Raw genomic sequence first — 20659 nt, forward strand, 5'->3', positions numbered from 1 at the left:
GCACGTAGCCAATCTAGGACGAATGGTAGTTCGAATCCTGGCATCCCATATGGTCCTCCATGCCTGCCAAGAGCGATTTCTGAGCACAGAGCCAGGAGTAACCCCTGAGTTCTGCCGGGTGTGACCCAACCCCCCAAAAAAGTCTACATAATGTTATGTTTACAAGTTAGGTAAATAAATAATTATAGCCATTAAAACTTTTTTGGGGGGCCACACCCGGCAGTGCTCAGGAGTTACTCCTGGCTGTCTGCTCAGAAATAGCTCCTGGCAGGCACGGGGGATCATATGGGACACCGGGATTTGAACCAATCACCTTTGGTCCTGGATCAGCTGCTTGCAAGGCAAACACCGCTGTGTTATCTCTCCGGGCTCAGCCATTAAAACTTTTAACTTCTAGATTACCCTTGATCCCAGAGTTTAGGAAGAAAAAGGACAGAAAAGCAAAGAAATCAAAGTGGGAAGGAAAAAGATGAGAGAAAATAATGGGGGAACAGTGGCCTGAGCATCAGTTATACTAGGGAGATGGGACAGTGGTATAGTAATATATATAAATCACAAACTTAGCAGTACTGGAAACCAGAGATCTAAGCTTAATGTGCCTGCCAAGATGGCAGGTGAGAAATGGAGAGATTGGTTAAGGATGGGGGATAATGTAGTATGGAAGCACTGGTGATGGGATTTGACATGGGACTGGTGTAAAATATCATATACCTATAACTCAACTATCAATAACTTTGTAAACCATGATTCTTTAAATAAATTATTTTTACAAAATTGTTATCTTTCTCTGTATTTTAGTAATATAAACAGACCCAATAATCTAAAAATAGCTTTATGTAACTTTTCTTGTTTGGTTTGAGGTCATACCCAATGGAGTACAGGAGCTACTCCCAGCTCTGCTCTTATGGGGCACTCCTAGAAGTGCTCAGGGAAATATATGATACTGGGGAATCAAACTTGGGTCTCCAGCATAAAATTCATGTGCTCTGTCTCTGGCCTGAATTATAAAGTCTTAATATGACTGTTGCATAAAAACCTTACTTGTGATTTTTCTAAAGTAACCTAATGACTTAAAGAATTTGTCCTAGTACACTCTTCTTTAAACATATCTAAACCAATGACTATTTTGTATGTAACTGTTCACACACACACACACACACACACACACACACACACACACACACACACGCTTACTCAGTGTTATGTATTCCTTAAGTCAAATTAACCTAGCTAACCTTTATAGGCTGCATTACACTTGATAATACAATTGCTCCCTTATACTAGTCTGCATAGGAGAGGCATAAGGAATTTTAAAACTGTCAAATAATGAATGAGGAAAGTTGAACGCCTGTTTCAAATACAGGAGGGGAAGGTGGAGTAGGGAGATGGGAGATTTGGGGCATTGGTGATGGGAACGATACACTGGTGAAGGGGGGGGTGTTCTTTATACGACTGAAACCCAACTACAACCATGTTTGTAATCAAATTGTATAAATAAAGATGTTAAAAATAAAAAGGCACTGACAGAACTTTACAAGAAAAAAACATCTAATCCCATCAAAAAATGGGGAGAAGAAATGAACAGACACTTTGACAAAGAAGAAATACAGATGGCCAAAAGACACATGAAAAAGTGCTCCACATCACTAATCATCAGGGAGATGCAAATCAAAACAACGATGAGATACCACCTCACACCACAGAGAATGGCACACATCACAAAGAATGAGAATAAACAGTGTTGGCGGGGATGTGGGGAGAAAGGAACTCTTATCCACTGCTGGTGGGAATGCCGTCTAGTTCAACCTTTATGGAAAGCGATATGGAGATTCCTCCAAAAACTGGAAATCGAGCTCCCATACGATCCAGCTATACCACTCCTAGGAATATACCCTAGGAACACAAAAATACAATACAAAAAACCCTTCCTTACACCTATATTCATTGCAGCTCTATTTACCATAGCAAGACTCTGGAAACAACCAAGATGCCCTTCAACAGACGAATGGCTAAAGAAACTGTGGTACATATACACAATGGAATATTATGCAGCTGTCAGGAGAGATGAAGTCATGAAATTTTCCTATACATGGATGTACACGGAATCTATTATGCTGAGTGAAATAAGTCAGAGAGAGAGAGAGAAAAACGCAGAATGGTCTCACACATTTATGGGTTTTAAGAAAAATGAAAGACATTCTTGCAATAATAACTTTCAGACACAAAAGAGAAAAGAGCTGGAAGTTCCAGCTCACCTCAGGAAGCTCATCACAAAGAGTGATGAGTTTAGTTGGATAAATAACTACATTTTGAACTGTCCTAATAATGAGAATGTATGAGGGAAATTGAGAACCTGTTTAGAGTACAGGCGGGGGTCGGGTGGGGAGGAGGGAGACTTGGGACATTGGTGATGGGAATGTTGCACTGGTGATGGGTGGTGTTAAAAAAAATAAAAAAACAAAACAAAACAAAACAAAAAAAAACAAAAAAGAAAAAGAAAGAAAAAGGAAAGAAAGAAAAAAAAGAAAAAAAAGAAAAAGAAAAAGAAGAAAAAAAATAAAAAAAAATAAAAAGCTTTGTCAAATAATCTGTAACAAGCCTCTGGACATCGCTGAGCTTTTGGTGTGTTTTTTTTTCTTGCCAATTATCAACTGAAATTAGTTATACATATGTTTATACATAAATTCATTTCTAGAATAAATGATTTTAATAGCCAAATTGTGAATGGACTCATTATGAATGAATTGTGCAGAAAGGATTCTAATCTTAGACAAGATGTCTTGTTTTATACAAGATGCCAGACTTCCTTAGAACAATTATGTCTGGAGTAAAATGTGTCACCAGCCAGTAATGACTGGTCTTAATAAGAAAGTATGAGGAGTTAATAATTACAGGCATCAAGATTTGAAAACGCACATAGGTGAATAGTAGCAAGCCACATCTATTTCCTAAAGCAGTTGTATTCTTCAAACTCCTCTTAAACTTGGCATTCTGCTAGTCACATTTCTAAGCTTCAAGACAGCACATACAGGTTGAAGTGGGATTTTTGTCCTGGGTCAAAGTTTAAGAGATATTCTATGAGATATCTCATACACAGAAAGTTATTGAAATTTCTGGATCATTTTTCTCCATGGGAAAGAATTAGAATATTTAAAATCAGAAAGCCACTGATAATCAAGTTTTTATGGACATGGTACTTAGAATTGATAGTTCACAAATGCCCCCCCCCGTTTGTTTGTTTGTTTGTTTGTTTGTTTTTTTGCTTTTGGGCCACACCTGGCAGTGCTCAGGAGTAACTTTGGCTCTGTGCTCAGAAATCGCTCCTGGCAGGCTTGGGGGATCATATGGGATGCCAGGATTCGAACCAACATAGGTCCTAGGTCAGCCATTTGCAAGACAAGTGCCCTACCTCTGTGCTATCTCTTCGGCCCCACAAATGCCCCATTTTGAGAAGTAGAGTTCAATGGTAAAGGCAGAACCCACATGTAGTTTTGTTAATGTCAATATTAATAGGCCAATGTTCTTTCTAGTAAGTTAAAGCAAGAAAAAGAAGGTAGAGGTCTGGTCATGTAACTCAATGGTAGGCCACTTGCCTTGCATGTGTGAAACTCTTAGCTCAATCCCAGGTACTGGGGAAAAAACAAAACCTTATTTTTTGGTGGGTCTCTCACAATGGCTTTGAAGATAATCTCTGAATCCTGTAAAATCATCACTTTCCTTTTTGATTTTTTTTCAGTGCTATATCTAATGGTGCACCTTGTGATGTCAGGGATTGAACTCAGAGCCTCAGACATGTGAGGCATGTGCTATATATATTGCTGAGGGATCTCCCTGGTCCTTGGTTTGTTATCATTAAAAAAAATAAATAAATCTGGGTTGTGACAACCGTGATTGAGAACTTTTCTGGGGACCATGAAGAAAGACTGTGGAATTAGACCTGGGGCTAAAGATCTTTCTTTATTTCCCCCCACCTTTTGCAAAAAAAATGCCACCCCCTTTTTGATCTTTTAGATAGAGGCTACGTCTTTTTCATAGAACCTTGGGACATGGATTACTTCGTTTTACCTTATATTTCTGCATTTTTTAAAAATAAAATTAAGAAGTGGAAAAATAAAGAAAGGATGGGGTCTGGGTCCAAGTGGTCTCAGGGCCATTGGTGGAGAGATATAAATGACAGAACTAAATATCCAAGCCAAAGTCAACAACAATAGAATTAAGAGACCCAAACTATAACAATCTAAACTTAAAATGGGCCTATTATACTGGTAGGCCAGAGAATAAAGGGTGGCGGCATAGATATGAACTCTGAGAACGTTGGTGGAGGAAGGTCGACACATTGTATGTCTAAAATCCAACCATGAAGGACTTTGTAAATCACAATGTTTTAATAAATAAAATAAATAAGTCTGAGTAGAAGGCAGAAATTATGAAAAGGTTAATTGTGTCTGCAAGCCACTAAGATTGAAGAGTACAGAACATTTCATACAAATAGTTACTGTCATTCTTAGTTCATTTGTTACAAAGTTTGAAAATTTTGATTTTAAATAGCCTTTGGGTCTATCAAATTCAGTTGGAATAAAGACCAAAAGGGATATTATATTTTATTATAATTTATTATTATGGATATCATATCTTAGCACACATGGAAGAAAGCTATAGTGTTTGCATACAACATTTAGCTTCCCAGTAACCAACAGCAAAGAGGCAAATATAATGAATTATATAACTTCTCTTTCTAGTAGGAGCAAACGGGCAATTTTCAGGAGAGATTAACCTTTTTTGACACTGAGCTCTGAAAATAATTTGTCATAGAGTTTTTTGGAATAAAGGACCTTGAACAATTTAATGGTTGATTTTTTTTCCAGTCAGGAGAATTTTACATATGTATGAGAGAGAGCTATTAGAGAAATGCTTTCATGCATATTGGAGAGACAGAAATCTTTAACTCTCTCTTACACACACACCCCCAGGCAAATGCCCAAATCTTGTCCATGCACAAATGCCTTCAAAGGATTTGTGACCTAGACGAGGCAGAGGGAAACCAAACGTACGGATGTCATTAGTCACTGTGTTTCAGTCAGGTGATAAGAGGTGGACTGCCTTTGAAGCTGCCATAACCATTCATCCTGCCTCAGAAACTGCCATGTTGAAAGAAGGGGTTGTAGTAAATGTTTTGTGTGGCTGTCAGTTCTGCCATTCTTTCTCCTTTCAAGAACTAAGGGGTGGAGGTGGGGAGACTGTCAGGGGGGAAGAATGGGGCCAAGGTGTTTTTATATTCTCTTCCACACAGCTAATTTTGTGACTGTAGTCCTTCTTGACCTAACGGAAGGTTTTTAGAATCTTTCCTCAGGATCTCTAGTGATTGTAAGGGAATAGGGACAGCCAAACATGCTGACAGATAGAAGAAGAATAGTTTACTGGGTTCTCAATGATGCAAAATGTGATGCCTACATAGAGAATGATTAGAGGAACAGCATAGAGGAATGTGTTTCCCAGAATGCTTCCTGCATTATTTGATTGCTTATTAAAGATATAACAAAACAAAAACCCAAAAGGCCACTAAGTGGTGCTTTGATGGATTAACATTGGGCAGGATCTTACATTCTAAGATTTCAAAGTTCCTTTGAAGTTAGCATAGTAGGAAATTATTTCCCAGTTCCTACCACTTGCTCTAAGCTTTAGATAAATCTTAATAGGTTTATGATGGGGGAAAAGTTGACTCATTCTTCAGGATTTAAAAGGGAGAAGAAAAGAACTTGTGACAAACACAAAAATAAGAATATGCCATAACTAATAAATAAAAGAGCATGGAACTCAACTAGGCATTTGCCAATGTTGATCTCTTCTTGGGAGTTCATTCCTTGATGAAGTTCCCCACAGTTTTGTTCCCTTCATGTGTTCTACCTTTTAGGACTCAATATTAGGATTATTTTCTTAAAATATTAAAAGGTAACTTATAAAGTAACTGTTACCATCCTTGATGTTAATATTACTATAGTGACCTTCAGTCAAATAGACATGAAGGTCTTCATGGGAGGAATTAAACTGCTTCCTCTTAGGTTGACTCAAAATAAGATCTTGAAGGACACCAAAGTGGGGGGATCTATTTTGTACTCAAGTTCCTCAGCTATTAGACTACAGGCTCTTCAATGTGCTGGAAATTTTATGTTTTTCAGGCAAGACTGTGGATCACCTACTGAGTTCTTGGAGAAGACTTTTTCGTAACATCAGTTCTTAGAAATGCTAAAACGAGTCACACAAATGCACAAATAAATAAACAACAACACATCACACTCATTTAAGAGTATGCATTAGAATACACTGCTATTTTAAGGTAACTGTCACATTTAGATGTGAATCTAATGACTTTCCTGTTATCACATCTGTGTGTATTTATAAACCTCTCCTAGCACAGAAACATGCGTCACAACTGATCCCTTGAAAGTGGTTGAGGTTATGGTGTGGGGGATGTACATGGAATTTAACTACAAGTTGAAGCATCTTAAAAGGTCAGTGGGGTGGAGAATAGTAATTGTTCCAGCTGAACAGCTCTCCACAATACATTTTTGATGCAATGACTAATTATTGTGATTATTTTCATCAGCCAAGGCTCCTTTTCAAGTTAAACGTATTCATTTTCTCTTTTCCTCCCTGAAAAGTATCTTAAGTCTTGGAGGAATTCCATATGTCTCTACCTATACTTAGGAAGCATGCTCTCATGGAGGCTCACAAATGGTGAGCTCCCTTTCTGCCCACTGTGCTTCTGTCTGTGATGCAATAATTCTAAAAAGCTCCATGGTGTGGCTTGAAAGTTGTACCTGAGTTGATGATACACTCCTCTGAACTTTTATAATTTTAAAAACTTTATTTATTAATTGATTGATTGATTGGTTTTTGGGCCACACCCAGCGATGCTCAGGGGTTACTCCTGGCTTTGCACTCAGAAATTGCCCCTGGCAGGCTGGGGGGGATCATCTGGAATGCCGGGAATCTAACCAGCCCCTCCTGGGTTGAGCACCTGCAAAACAAATGCCCTACCACTCCTCTGAACTTTAAGGACCCCTGTCCAATAGCTATTCACACAGACTGGAGCCAATAAGCAACAGATGAATGAAAGGAGCTGAGCAAACATTTCAATAGAAGAAAGTAGTAGGTGTGGAAATTGTATTGTTATTTTTTTTACAAATTACTTTTAGTTCCTGAAAAATTATTGTCTAGAGTCTTGCTGTTTTATTATAAATGTAACTCTTTTCCTGAACATTTATTCCAAAGAAATTGCAAAAGAAAGGGTTTGGGAACTGAACTTCAGAGTTGGATAGAAAATAGAAGACTTAACAGATAAATTAGATAGAAAATAACACTTATAACATCATCATCATCATCACCAAAATTACCATTCTTTCTTTTTCATTTTCCTTTTAAATGATCATTTATTTTTTTATTTTATTAGTGGCACCTTGGTAAAATACTGTAAAATAAAAATCCAAGAGTTGTGAGATCACCCACAAGCCATATTTCTAAGCCCTTAGGTGAATGGGTCTGAAGAAATGGGGTAGTGATAAAGAAATAATCTAACAAGCCAGTCAGGAAAGGATAAATATGGTGTCCCTGAGTGGGTTTTTGCCTCATACTCTCTGCCTTAGCCCACAAGCCAGAACCCCTCTTTCTTTATTCAAACCAATTCCCAATACCAGGATGGGGCATGTTGAGAGAGGCTAAAGTGGGCTTTTATATATCAAAGGAAGAGATTTTCAGAAGAAAGTGGGGGGGGGACATCTTTGTTTGGGGTTGGTAGCTGGGTATCATCTTACACAATACTATTCGTGCTAAGTTTTTATGCATACAACATTCTTTGAACACCATATTCTTCAACAGTATGTCTTCTTCCCTCAATATTTTCTGCTCTTCCTTTTCAACAAATTTTCTCATGTATATGTTTCATTAGCTCTTTGTGGGCCTAAAGGTGAAACCAACTAAATTTGAAACTAAATTTGTTCATGGACAAAAACAGCATCATTCAAAACATGGTATGTAATGAACAAACCAGTATTCCATACTGTGAGTTATCTAAACTATGAAAACACAAATACTATAGGGTCCATAAAAGCAAAAGAAGAGAATTGGAATATATGAACCACAGTATCATATACTGCATCCTCCCATCTCTTCCCCATACTCTAATAAAGTAAATTAAACAAAGTTTACCTGTCCTATGTCTAAATTCATGTAGACAAATTTGTCTGTGGTATTCTAATTCATGGTTCCACTGTCAGTTATGTGCTCAGTCTACCATGTGATCAATTTGTTTTCTAATGTCTTTGAACAAAATCTTTCAGTCTTCAAATGCTTTTATTGAATGAAAGATGCTTTGCGGGTGAGCATGCACAGAAATTAACTTTTGCTCCCATTTTCTGGTGCCATTTTAAGTAAATCTAAGAACATCGCAGTTGATTTTGGTAAAAAATGTTCAAAATCAGAACCCAGAGTTCTGTAGCATTTGGACAAGATAGAAAAAAAATCACTAACATAGAGGCTGAAGCAGTGTCATTAGCGGTAGGACGTTTGCCTTGCACATGCTAACCTAGGATGGACTGTGGTTTGTTCTGTCAGCGTCCCATATGGTCCCCCAAGCCAGTAGCGACTTCTGAGCACATAGCCAGGAGTAACTCCTGAGCATCATCGGGTGTGGTCCCAAAAGCAAAAAAAAATCACTAACATAAAACATATATGTTAAATGATATGTTAATTCAATTAAACATGTGAATCTAGAACTTGTGAGTTCAGAAATTTGATTTAAAATGGCACTGGACTAGGATACTATCTCAGGGAAGACTGTAAATGTCAGTGTATTTTATACTGTCTTCACTCATAATGGCTCCCCTTACACTCAAATTATGGCTATTATTACTCAACAAATTGTAGTTCTTAAAGGTCTTTCATCTTATCTAGAGGTATAACAAGGATCCTCCATTACCAGAATTCCTTTCAGGAATTTTGGATACAATCCAAAAGTAGACTTTTCATTTTTGCCTGTCTTACATGTCTTAATGGAATAGTTATCACGATAATGACTCGCATTTATTGTATTTTCCTTCAAGACGCCTTTACTGCATATTTCACATGTCATTATTCTATGTCATAATGCAGCTTCATACATTTAAACATGAAACCACTTCTTGTTAGGAGCATAAGTACAAAATATATCTACCAAATGGGAAAACCCTTTTAAATTGCACCTTCAGAATAATATGCTTTTCTACATCTCTCTAGTACTGCATTTCATAACGTAATTCATTCATTTTCATTTCAGCAGTAATTGGCTTTTCATAAAACCTTAAGTTTCAGAGATATATGTGTTAGAATTGCATTCACCTACCAGCAGCAGAAAACTTGACAAACAGCAGCTTAAACGATTAAGAAATTTATTGCATTCTGATAACCTTGACATCCTTCTTAGCAAATGGCCTTTATCTTCATTTTCATAACATGGCAACTACATTTTGGCTTTCCATTGCATTCTAGGACTAAAGAGAAGGAATAGGTGAGGGATAACAGACAAGAGGTCTCTTGGTAAGTCAGCTGAGTCTGTTTCTCTTTCATAATTCATATTCTTCTGTAATAACATCTACCTTAAAATAAAAAATTAAAAGTTCTTTAGTTTATTTACTAGGTTGTGTGTCTCATAATAATCTAATATCATCATAATCATCTAATTCCAGGACATTCTCATCTTTCCAAAAAAAAAAAACCAGTTTCCAATTAGCAGGCAGTATCATTCAGTATCTATTTTCTGTCTCTATATTTATTTCTGGACTTTTCATAAAAATGGACCTATACAACATATGGTCTCTTATGACCGGCTTTTTCATGTAGCTTAAAAGATTTCAAGGTTCATCCATTGAATGAAAAATAAGTACTTCATGCCTTTTATGACTGAATAATATTCCACTGTATGGCTTTAATGCATTGATATAAGAACATTTGAGTTGTTTCTAATTTAGACTATCCTGATAGTGTTTTTAATGCATTCTATTTATATAATTTTATGTGAACATATGTTTTAAGTTCTCTTGAATATATCTAGGAGTGGAACTGCTAAGTCATAAGGCAACCCTGTTTTAGCTTTTTGAAGTTCTGTCACCTTTTTCACTTTTTTCCCTAATAATATTTTTATTTAAGCACCATGCCCAAATACTTTTTCAAAGTGATGTGTCATTTACAATCCTACCATCAGTGTATGAGGGTTCTAATGTTTGTCTCTTTTAAGGCATTCTGAAAAGCTCGTACCACCTTTCCCCAATCCAGGCCTTTAATATTGAATTGACCCATATTGGGTCATTTGGCCACTCTACAGCTGAGTCTGGGAAAATATTACATTTATGTTTTACTGTAGAGAAGGAAAGGGAGACTTGCATTTTTGCAAAAGATGTGATCCTAGTCAGCTTTCCTAAGAGAAAATTTCTTTTTCCAAGATTCTGATAGTGGTAGGATTTGAATACTTCCAGGCTTTTAAGGGAATTTCTACTCCGTATTTGAACTACTCTTATTGTTAGTTTGCCCTGTGTGCTGAGTTACATTTCTGCTATTTTCCCTCCAGAATAGAAAACAAAGGGATGCTGGGAATGAAAATGAAATAGAATCATTAATAATGTAAATTTGATGTTTCTACTTTTATTGCCTAGCTCACAGGAGGATTCAGTAATTGTTTATCTTCTTCTCTCCTCACACCCTCCCCACCTCCTGTCTTTCCCTTCTTGCTTCCATCATGGGACAGCAAAAAAAGGTATAAGTTGTTGTTCTCTTAAATTATGCATTTCTGGGCCATCAGGGAGGGTGGATCTAATTGACTTTAGCCCACACCTGCCACAGCTTAGGTGTGCATGAACCTAACTGATGACAGAAGAAACTCTTTACAGACCTCACCATCGGATTATAGGCATGCTGAGTGCTTAATGAGTTGCTGAATAATATAACACTTTTTGAGTTCTTTGACTGCCTCATGATTAACTACTATAAATATTTATGATTTATTACTGATATTTTGGATAGGGTAGGTTTTGGAAAGCTCATGGATCACAGTAATTCTAAAGAAGAGTAAGAAAATAAAACTATATAAAGCTGCTTCTATATAATGCTGCTCCAATGACTTATGTTATTTTTCAGAAACCAGTGAAGGTAAAAACCATTCAACAGTATAGAAAAGAAATGATTACAGTTTATTTTATAAATGATCATATGGTTCACCTACACATATACTTGTGAAAAATGGGAGTTAAATGATCACTTTCTACTTTGGGTGCACTGGTCTTTGAAGATTTTTATTTAGGCTACCAGATCAAAGAGCTCAGCATTGTGTTTACTGAAAATACCTTTCGTTATGCATCAACCAGGGACCAGATATGAAATCAAGACCTGAAAATATTTCTACAACCAACTCCACTGCCATCAAACGTCACACAATTTTTGCTCATAATTTTTTTTTTTGGTTTTCTGACTTAGAAAATTAGTTCTCGAGAAATAAATATGAGCACAAGAAACATGGCAGTATGGCCTGAGCATTCTAAGAATGAATTTGATGACTAGGCTGATTCCTAACTCCTTCAAACTGCAAGACCCTGATCTCTCTGAACCTGAGTGTTTTTATGGAGTTATTGTGAAAATTGAATGAATTAATATACACATGCACTTACCAATAGCAAGTTCTCAATTAAATATGAAGTATTTTTTTGTTTGTTTTCAGTCCATACCCAGTGGTGTTCAGGGGCTACTCCTGGCTCTGTGCTCAGAAATAGATCCCGGCAGGCTTGTTGAAGGGACCATTTGAGAAGCCTGGTGATCAAAACCAGGTCTGTCCCAGGTTGGCAGCATGCAAGCCCAACGCCCTATGGCTGTGCTACTGCTCAGGCCCTGGAAATGTATAGATGCATAACATATTAATGGTCAGTTTGGGAGTGCTGGTGGCCCCCAGTATTACATCCTTCAATGCTTGGGGAGTTACTTGAGACTGGAGATTGAGTTTGTGGAGTGGGGGTTCTCACAATTGCCTCACATCATTATATTTCTTTAAAGTATCCCTCTGACTTCTACTACCATTTTTAAGATAAATTACTAAAATTTTTAAATGGAATAAAAGGAGTTGCTGAAGTGTCACAGAAACTAGAATCTTTCTGGCACAGAAACCAGAATCTTTAACTACAGAAACCGGACACCAACAACAGCTAAGTTGTGAAAAAATTTCACCGTGACCACAGAGAATGACTCAGGGGTTGGACAACCTAGTATTCCTGGAACCCAGAATTAGTCTTATGCCAGAAAACTTAAGGGATAAGTCTCTTTGTATTTAGGCCAAGCCTTTTTTTCCCCCATATTTTGCTGGGCCTATGCAAACAACAATTGCCACACTCACACCGTTATTACTGTATTTTTTTAACTTATCCTTTTTTATTTTTTAAAAAAAGAAGAGCTTATTAAACTTTCTGCTGAAGCTTCAATGAATTCATTGTGAGTCAATAATTTTCAAAAATATTCTTTTCTTTTTCTTCCATCTCTTTAGTTTTTCTTTCAATTTTCTATATTTTTTAAAAACAGGTTGCTTTTGGTCTTCCTAAAAATGTATTGTTATCAGTTATGTCAACTATGTAATGCATTTTCTTTAATTTAATAAATTAATTTAATTTAAATTTAAATTTAAATTAAATAAATTTAATTTAATAAATTAATTATAAAAAAAAGAGAGTTGCTGAAGTGGCCCAGGGGATAGATTAGTGACAAAAACATGAGCTGAGAGTTGTTGTTTTTGTTTTGTTTTGTTTTGTTTTGCTTGTTTTTGGGCCACACCTGGTGATGCTCAGGGGTTATTCCTGGCTATGGACTCAGAAATCACCCCTGGCTTGGGGGACCATATGGGATGCTGGGGGATCGAACTGCGGTCCATCCTAGGTTAGCACATGCAAGGCAAATGCCCTACTGCTTGCGCCATGGCTCTGGCCCTAAACTGAGAGTTTTGATTCCCAGGACCACTCACATGTACAAGGAAGGCCTGAAACTCAGATACCTGGGATCAGAGATCACCAGTAAGGACCACAATCAAGCATTTGTGTGGGAATTTTTATATTTATTTCTATATCTTGATTAGGCAAATGGTCATTATCACAGCATTAATGTGAAATTTCACGACTCTTTCAAGTCATGAACAGTGAATGTTTCTACTTCTTTGAATAATGTCTTACCCCTCTGGTGTACAGGTCTCTTCCATTCTTGGTTAATATCTTTTTTATTTTGGTTTTGGGGCACACTTGATAATGCTTGTAATGTACGGCAATCTCTGTACTCAGGGATTGTGCTGGGCAGAGCTGGGGACCAGGCAGTGACAGTTTTAAACCCTGGCTTCCCACATGTAAAGCATGTGCTAAGTCCTTTGCTTTATCTCTCCAGTCCTTCTTGTTAAAAATAAGAGATAGCATGGAGGTAAGGCGTTTGCCTTTCATGCAAGAGGTCATCGGTTCGAATCCCAGCGTCCCATATGGTCCCCCGTGCCTGCCAGGAGCAATTTCTGAGCATGGAGCCAGGAGTAACCCCTGAGCACTGCCGGGTGTGACCCAAAAACCACAAAAAAAAAAAAAATATTTCTAGGTATTTTATTCTTTTTTGATGCAATTGTACATGATTCTTTTTACTTCATTTGTTTTTCTTCTAGTTTATTATTTGCATATAGATATAAAAGAGATTTTATATTGCTTTGTAGTCAGCAAATTTACTATTTTATAATTTCTATTTTTTTGGTCACACCCGTTTAATGCTCAGGGTTTACTCCTGGCTAAGTGCTCAGAAATTGCCCCTGGCTTGAGGGGACCATATGGGACGCGGGGGTATCAAACTGCAGTCCTTCATTGGCTAGCACTTGCAAGGCAGACACCTTACCTCTAGCGCCACCTCACTGGCCCCTCATTTCTATTTTTTATACCTTTAAGGATTTCTATGTATTTTATCATGTCATCCATAAATAATTACAGTTTTAATTCTTCCTTTCCAGTTTGATTGCCTTTTTTTTTTACCATAACAAAGTGCTATGGTGAGAACATTTGACCTAAAGCATTGCAAGAGTCAATGCAATCTCCACTACTAGCCAATTGTATTTTCCACAGATCTAAAATTAAAAATAATAAAATGTGTATGGAGCTTCAAAAGATTTCAAATAGCTAAAGAAATCCTGAGAAGAAAAAAATTAAAATACAGGCATTCGTGTCTCAGAATTCAATCAATACTACAAAGTTATAGTTATCAAAACAGTATGACAGTGGAATAAAAATAGGCACACAGGTTAATGAAACAGAATCAGGAGCCCAGAAACAAACTTTTACATATATAGATAAGTAATTTTGGGAAAAGGAACTAAGAGCATAAAAAGGATCAGGAAAAGTTGCTTCAATATATAGTGCTGGCATGGAATCTATTATGCTGAGTGAAATAAGTCAGAGAGAGAGAGAAAGATGCAGAATGGTCTCACTCATCTATGGGTTTTAAGAAAAATAAAAGACATTCTTGCAATAATAACTTTCAGACACAAAAGAGAAGAGAGCTGGAAGTTACAGCTCACCTCATGAAGCTCATCACAAACAGGGATGAGTTTAGTTAGAGAAATAACTATGTTTTAAACTATCCTAATAATGAGAATGTACGAGGGAAATAGAAAGCCTGTCTAGAGTACAGGCGGGAGTTGGGTGGGGAGGAGGGAGATTTGGGACATTGGTGATGGGAATGTTGCACTGGTGATGGGTGGTGTTCTTCACATGACTGGAACCCAAACACAATCATGTATGTAATAAAGTTGTTTAAATAAAAATTAATAAAAAATATATAGTGCTGGAGAGATAAATGATCTGATCTTGAAAAGAACATGATGCTGCTAAGTCTTCTTAGGTAGACAAGTCTTCACTGACAACTCTGGGGTCTTCCCAGAATGTGGTGGGAAACAGAATCTCCTTTTGCCTGAAGCACAGAGTCTACAGCCACATCTGACACCCTCTAACAGAAATAAACCAGGTGCACAATTGATCTTAATAAAGCTGCCAATCCACCAGCTCCATAACTCTTTGACTATGGGACACCTCCAAATTTCATAGCACTGTCACCTCAGTAGTAGCCAGAAAATCATATGGGAAAGTTGCATACAACACCACTGAGCCAAATGAGTGAAAATGTTGAATTAAATATGAATTATAAAGTCCTGGATGGTGGTAGATGATGGTCAGATGTATGTATGTATGTATGTATGAATGTATGTATGTATGTATGTATGTATGTATGGATGGATGGACGGATGGATGGAGGGGACTTTCTCTGCCGGCCTGGGCCACGCACCTGCAATCCCTTTATGCCGGCAAGTCTCAGGGTGGTGGCGAGGAAAAAATCTACAGACAGTCAGTTTTCAGGAGACATCAACTTTATTAAGGCCCTAGCCATCACGTGTGGCTCCTAAGGTTTTAATCTTTTAGAAAACAAGAAAACAGAAGAATACAGAAGACTCAACTAGCACCAACTGGCCTAGGACTTAATAACATCATCGTGTGATATAAAATTACCACAAATTCATTTTTATTGATCTAACTTTTTGATATTTCCACTTGCTTTTGTGTTGTAACAATAAGAAGCAATTTTTTTGTGCTCACTAAAGGTGGGAAACTGGGGGTGTTGGTGGAGAGGTGACACTGGTAATTGGTATTAATATTGGAATATTGAATACCTGAACAACTTTGAATCATGATTTTTAAATTACTTTATTTAACTTTATTTATTGTTATTTTAACAATTTAAAATTGTTCATGATTAAGTTTCAGTTAAGAAATGTATACCTCCTTTTTACCAGTGCACATTTCCCATCACTAATGCTCCCAGTTTTCTTCCTCCCTTCCCACTGCCTGCCTCTGAGCAGATATTTCACTTCTCACTCTCTCCTCTCCCTTTTTACACCATGGTTTGCACTATTGTTAATAAAGGGGTAGCATGCATATTACTTTATCTCCTTTCAGAACCCACTTCTTGTCCAGAGTCATCAGTTCCAACTATCATTGGCATAGTGGACCATTCTCTACCCTAAATGCAATTCTGTCTCTTCGGCGAGCTTCCTACCATGAACTGGTCCTTCTAGCCCTCATCTCTATTGTCTCTGAATATTATTGCCATACTATCTTTTATTTTTCTTAAATACCACAAATGAATAAGATTATTTTATGTCTATTCCTCTCTCTCTGACTAATTTCATTTACTCCATATTTGTCCATGTATAAGCAAATTTTATGACTTCACTTTTTCCTAACAGCTTCATAGTATTCCATTGTGTAGATATACCATTGTTTCTTTAGCCACTCCTTTGTTCTCATGCACTTGGGTTGTTTCCAAATTTTGGCTATTGTACTATTGTAAGTAGTGCTGCAATGAACATAGGAATGCAAATGGATTTTCTGCATGGTTGTTTAGGGTTTCTAGGATACATACCTAAGAATGGTATTGCTAGAACATATGGAAGCTCAATTTTTAGTATTTTGAGGAATGTCCATATTGTTTTCCAAAAAGGCTGGACCATTTCCACCAGCAGTGAATGAGAGTCCTTTTTTCTCCTCATCCACACCAGCACTGGTGGTTCTAGAATCAGTGTTTTTTTCTTTTTTTCTTTATTTAACATCTTGATTACAAATATGATTGTGATTAGGTTTCAGTCATGTAAAGAACACCCCCCTTCACCAGTGCAACATTCCCACCACCAATGTCCCAAATCTCCCTCCATCCTACCCCACCCCCACCTGTACTCTAGACAGGCTTTCCAGTTCCCTCATTCATTCACATGATTATGGTAGTTCTCAGTGTAGTTATTTCTGTAACCTCACTCACCACTCTTTGTGGTGAGCTTCATAAAGTGAGCTGGAAGGTCCAGCCCTCCTCTCATTGTCTCTAAGGATTGTTGTAAAAATGACTTTTATTTTTCTTAAAATCCATAGATGAGTGAGTCTATTCTGCATCTCTCTCCCTCCCTCTGACTTAATTCACTCAGCATGATAGACTCCATGTACATCCATGTATAGGAAAATTTCATGACTTCATCTCTCCTGATGGCTGCATAATATTCCATTGTGTATATGTACCTCAGTTTCTTTAGCCATTCGTCTGTTGAAGGGCATCTTTGTTGTTTCCAGAGCTTGGCTATTGTGAATAGTGCTGCAATAAATATAGGTGTGAGGAAGGGGTTTTTGTATTGTATTCTTGTGTTCTTAGGGTATATCCCTAGGAGTGGAATAGCTGGGTCCAATGGGAGCTCAATTTCCAGTTCTTGGAGGAATCTCCATATCACTTTCCATAGAGGTTGGACTAGACGGCATTCCCACCAGTAGTGGATAAGAGTTCCTTTCTCTCCACATCTCCGCCAGCACTGACTGTTCTCATTCTTTGTGATGTGTGCCAATCTCTGTGGTATGAGATGGTATCTCATTGTTGTTTTGATTTGCATCTCCCTGATGATCAGTGATGAGGAGCATTTTTTCATGTGCCTTTTGGCCATTTGTATTTCTTTTTTTATCAAAGTGTCTATTCATTTCTTCTCCCCATTTTTTGATGGGATTAGATGTTTTTTTCTTTTTCTTTCTTTCTTTTTTTTTTTTTTTTTGGTATGCCGCTGTGCTATCTCTCCGGGCCCAGATGTTTTTTTCTTGTAAAGTTCTGTCAGTGCCCTGTATAGAATCAGTGTTTTAATAAAAAATTTAAAAATAGTTTTGGGAAAATTGAGTAACTACATACAAAAAAATAAAACATGACTATTATTTTACACCAAACACAGAAATTAACTTGAAAAGAGATAAGGACTTAATGTAAGGTCTGAAAACACACACACACACATACACACACACACACCACACTACACACACACACACACACATACACACACACACCACACTACACACACACACACACACACACACACACACACACACCACAAGAAAATCAGGTAAAATACTCTGACATTTTTAGAACTGTCTTTGTGGACTTGTTTCTAATGAAAAATAAAGCAAATAAAACATAAACAAATAGGACTATATGGAAATAAATAAATGTTTTTACTCAAAGAACAAATAAGTAATATAGAGGTGAAGGCATTTGCCTTGCATGAGGCCTATCATTGTTTGATCCCTGTCATTTCCTATGGTTCCCTGAGCATAGAACCAGCATTAAAGCCTGAGTACTTCTGGGTGCAACCCAATGGCAAAATAAAGTCTGCACATGAAAGAAATCATTGCCAAAGGAAAAGAAAGCATACTACGTGGGGAAAATAATTGCAAATCACTAATCTGATAAGGAATTAAAATTCAAAAGTATAAATAACTCATATGAATGAACAACAACAAATATAAACAACCTGAGTAAAAAAATTGGCTAAGTGTCTAGATGCTTTGCCAAAGAAGACATACAGATGGCCAACAGACACATGAAAAGATGTTCATCATTTCTTATCATTAGGAGGTTACAGTTAAAATTATAGTGAGAGCTGGTGATGAAGTCAAGTAGTAAGCACATGTTATGCAAGTGTGAGACCTTGGGTTCGATTCCTAGCATCATGGACCCTTCTCCAGCACTGCTGGGTGTTGCCTGGTGACCCCAAGCATAGCTGGGAATGGTTCAAAAATTAAAATAAAATAATATAATATACTAATTTACCCTAATAACTATCATTTTTAAATAATAATAACTATTATTTTAGAAATAAATGTTTATGAGAATGTGGAGCAAAGAAAATCTTGACATGCTCTTGAAAGGAATGTAGATTGGTGCCTCACTACAGAAAACACTAGAGAGATTTCTCAAAAAACTAGAAATAGAAGTACTATATAATTCAGGTATTCAATATTTGGGTAGTTACCTGAAGAATGCAAAGAATACTTATTCTAAAAAGCAAATACACCTCTAAGTTATTACAGCATCCTTCACAATGCCAAGAAATAGAAATAGCCTAATTGCTTATCAATGGGCGAGTGGATAAAGATCTTTGCAGAGCAGCCTCTACCCACACCTGCCATCTTTCCACCCCCCCCCAAATGTCCCTCCTCCTCTACAAAGCTCCAAAATAAAATGATGTCCTCTAATTTCTCCCAGGTAGTCTGGCCAGGGCTGATACCTATGAGGCATTCTCAGAATAGATGGGAAAACAGGGACTGGAACTGTGGCACAAGTGGTAAGGCGTCTGCCTTGCCCACGCTAGCCTAGGATGGACCGTGGTTTGATACCCCAGCATCCCATATGGTCCCCCAAGCCAGGAGGGATTTCTGAACGTGTAGCCAGGAGAAACCCCTGAACATCACGTGGTGTGGCCCAACCCCCCCAAGCAACCCCCCCAAAAATAAAAGAATAGATGGGAAATAGATTCTCCTTTCTGCCTGAAACTATAGCAGACCAGTGCCACACCCAACACCTTTCAACAGAAACTGACCAGCTCCACAATTTAATCTTCTCAAACTGCCAGCCCATCAAATTAGTTCCAGATTTATAGATTCGGGGCTACATGACATCTCAAAATTTCATAATAATGTCAGCCAGTAGGATCACAGCAAACCTGATGGGAAAGTTGCAAAGACCACCAAGCATAGTAGCATTGAAGGCTCAGTTAGCATCACCACAGTTCAGTAAATCCTTAGTACAAAACATTGAGATATGAAAATTAGTTCCAATTGATCTTATTGATCTAAGTTTTGATGAATCTTTTTTGCCTTTGTGTTGCAACAAGCCATATGAAGTAAAGTCTGTAAAGAGGCCTGCTAGAACGGTGAGTGGAAAACTGGGAACTCTGGTGGAGGGAAGTTTATACTGAGGTGGGACTGGTGATTAAATAAACATTTCTTTTTTTTTAATTTTTGGGTCACACCCAGCAGCGCTCAGAAATTACTCCTGGCTCTGCACTCAGAAATTGCTCTTGGTTGGCTCAGGAAATTATATGGGATGCTGACGTTCAAACCATCATCTGTCCTGGATATGCTGCATGCAAGGCAAATGCCCTACTGCTGTGCTATCTCTCCAGCCCCTTACATAAATATTTAATGCTCAAAACAACTGTATTATGAACAACTTGGTAAATCATGGTGTTATGATAATAATAGAATTTTTAAAGTGATGTATGCACAAAATAATACTATTTGGGATAGGCACTTTGCATGAAGTCAGTCAGAGTTCAATCCCTGGCATCCCATATGGTCCCCCAAGTATTGTTAGGAGTAATTCTTTCTTGAGTGTAGAGCAAGGAGTAACCCCTGACCATCATGAAGTGTGACCCACTTCGCATCCAAAAAAAGTACTATTCAGTTATTCAAAAGAAGGAAAAAAGATAGAAGGAAGAAAGAGTGAGAAAGAAAGAAAGAAAGAGGAAAGAAAAAAGAAAGGAAGGAAGGAAGAGAAAGAAAAAGAAAGGAAGAGAAAGAAAGAAAGAAAGAAAGAAAGAAAGAAAGAAAGAAAGAAAGAAAGAAAGAAAGAAAGAAGAAAGAAAGAAAGAAAGAAAGAAAGAAAGAAAGATAGAGGTCTGGAGCAATAGCACAGCGGTAAGGCATTGCCTTGCACGTGGCCAACACAAGGTTCGAATCCTGGCATCCCATATGGTCCCTGAGCCTGCAAGGAGCGATTTCTAAGC

The sequence above is a fragment of the Suncus etruscus genome, chromosome 19 (genome assembly GCF_024139225.1).
Source record: "Suncus etruscus isolate mSunEtr1 chromosome 19, mSunEtr1.pri.cur, whole genome shotgun sequence".
Taxonomy (NCBI): Eukaryota; Metazoa; Chordata; class Mammalia; order Eulipotyphla; family Soricidae; genus Suncus; species Suncus etruscus.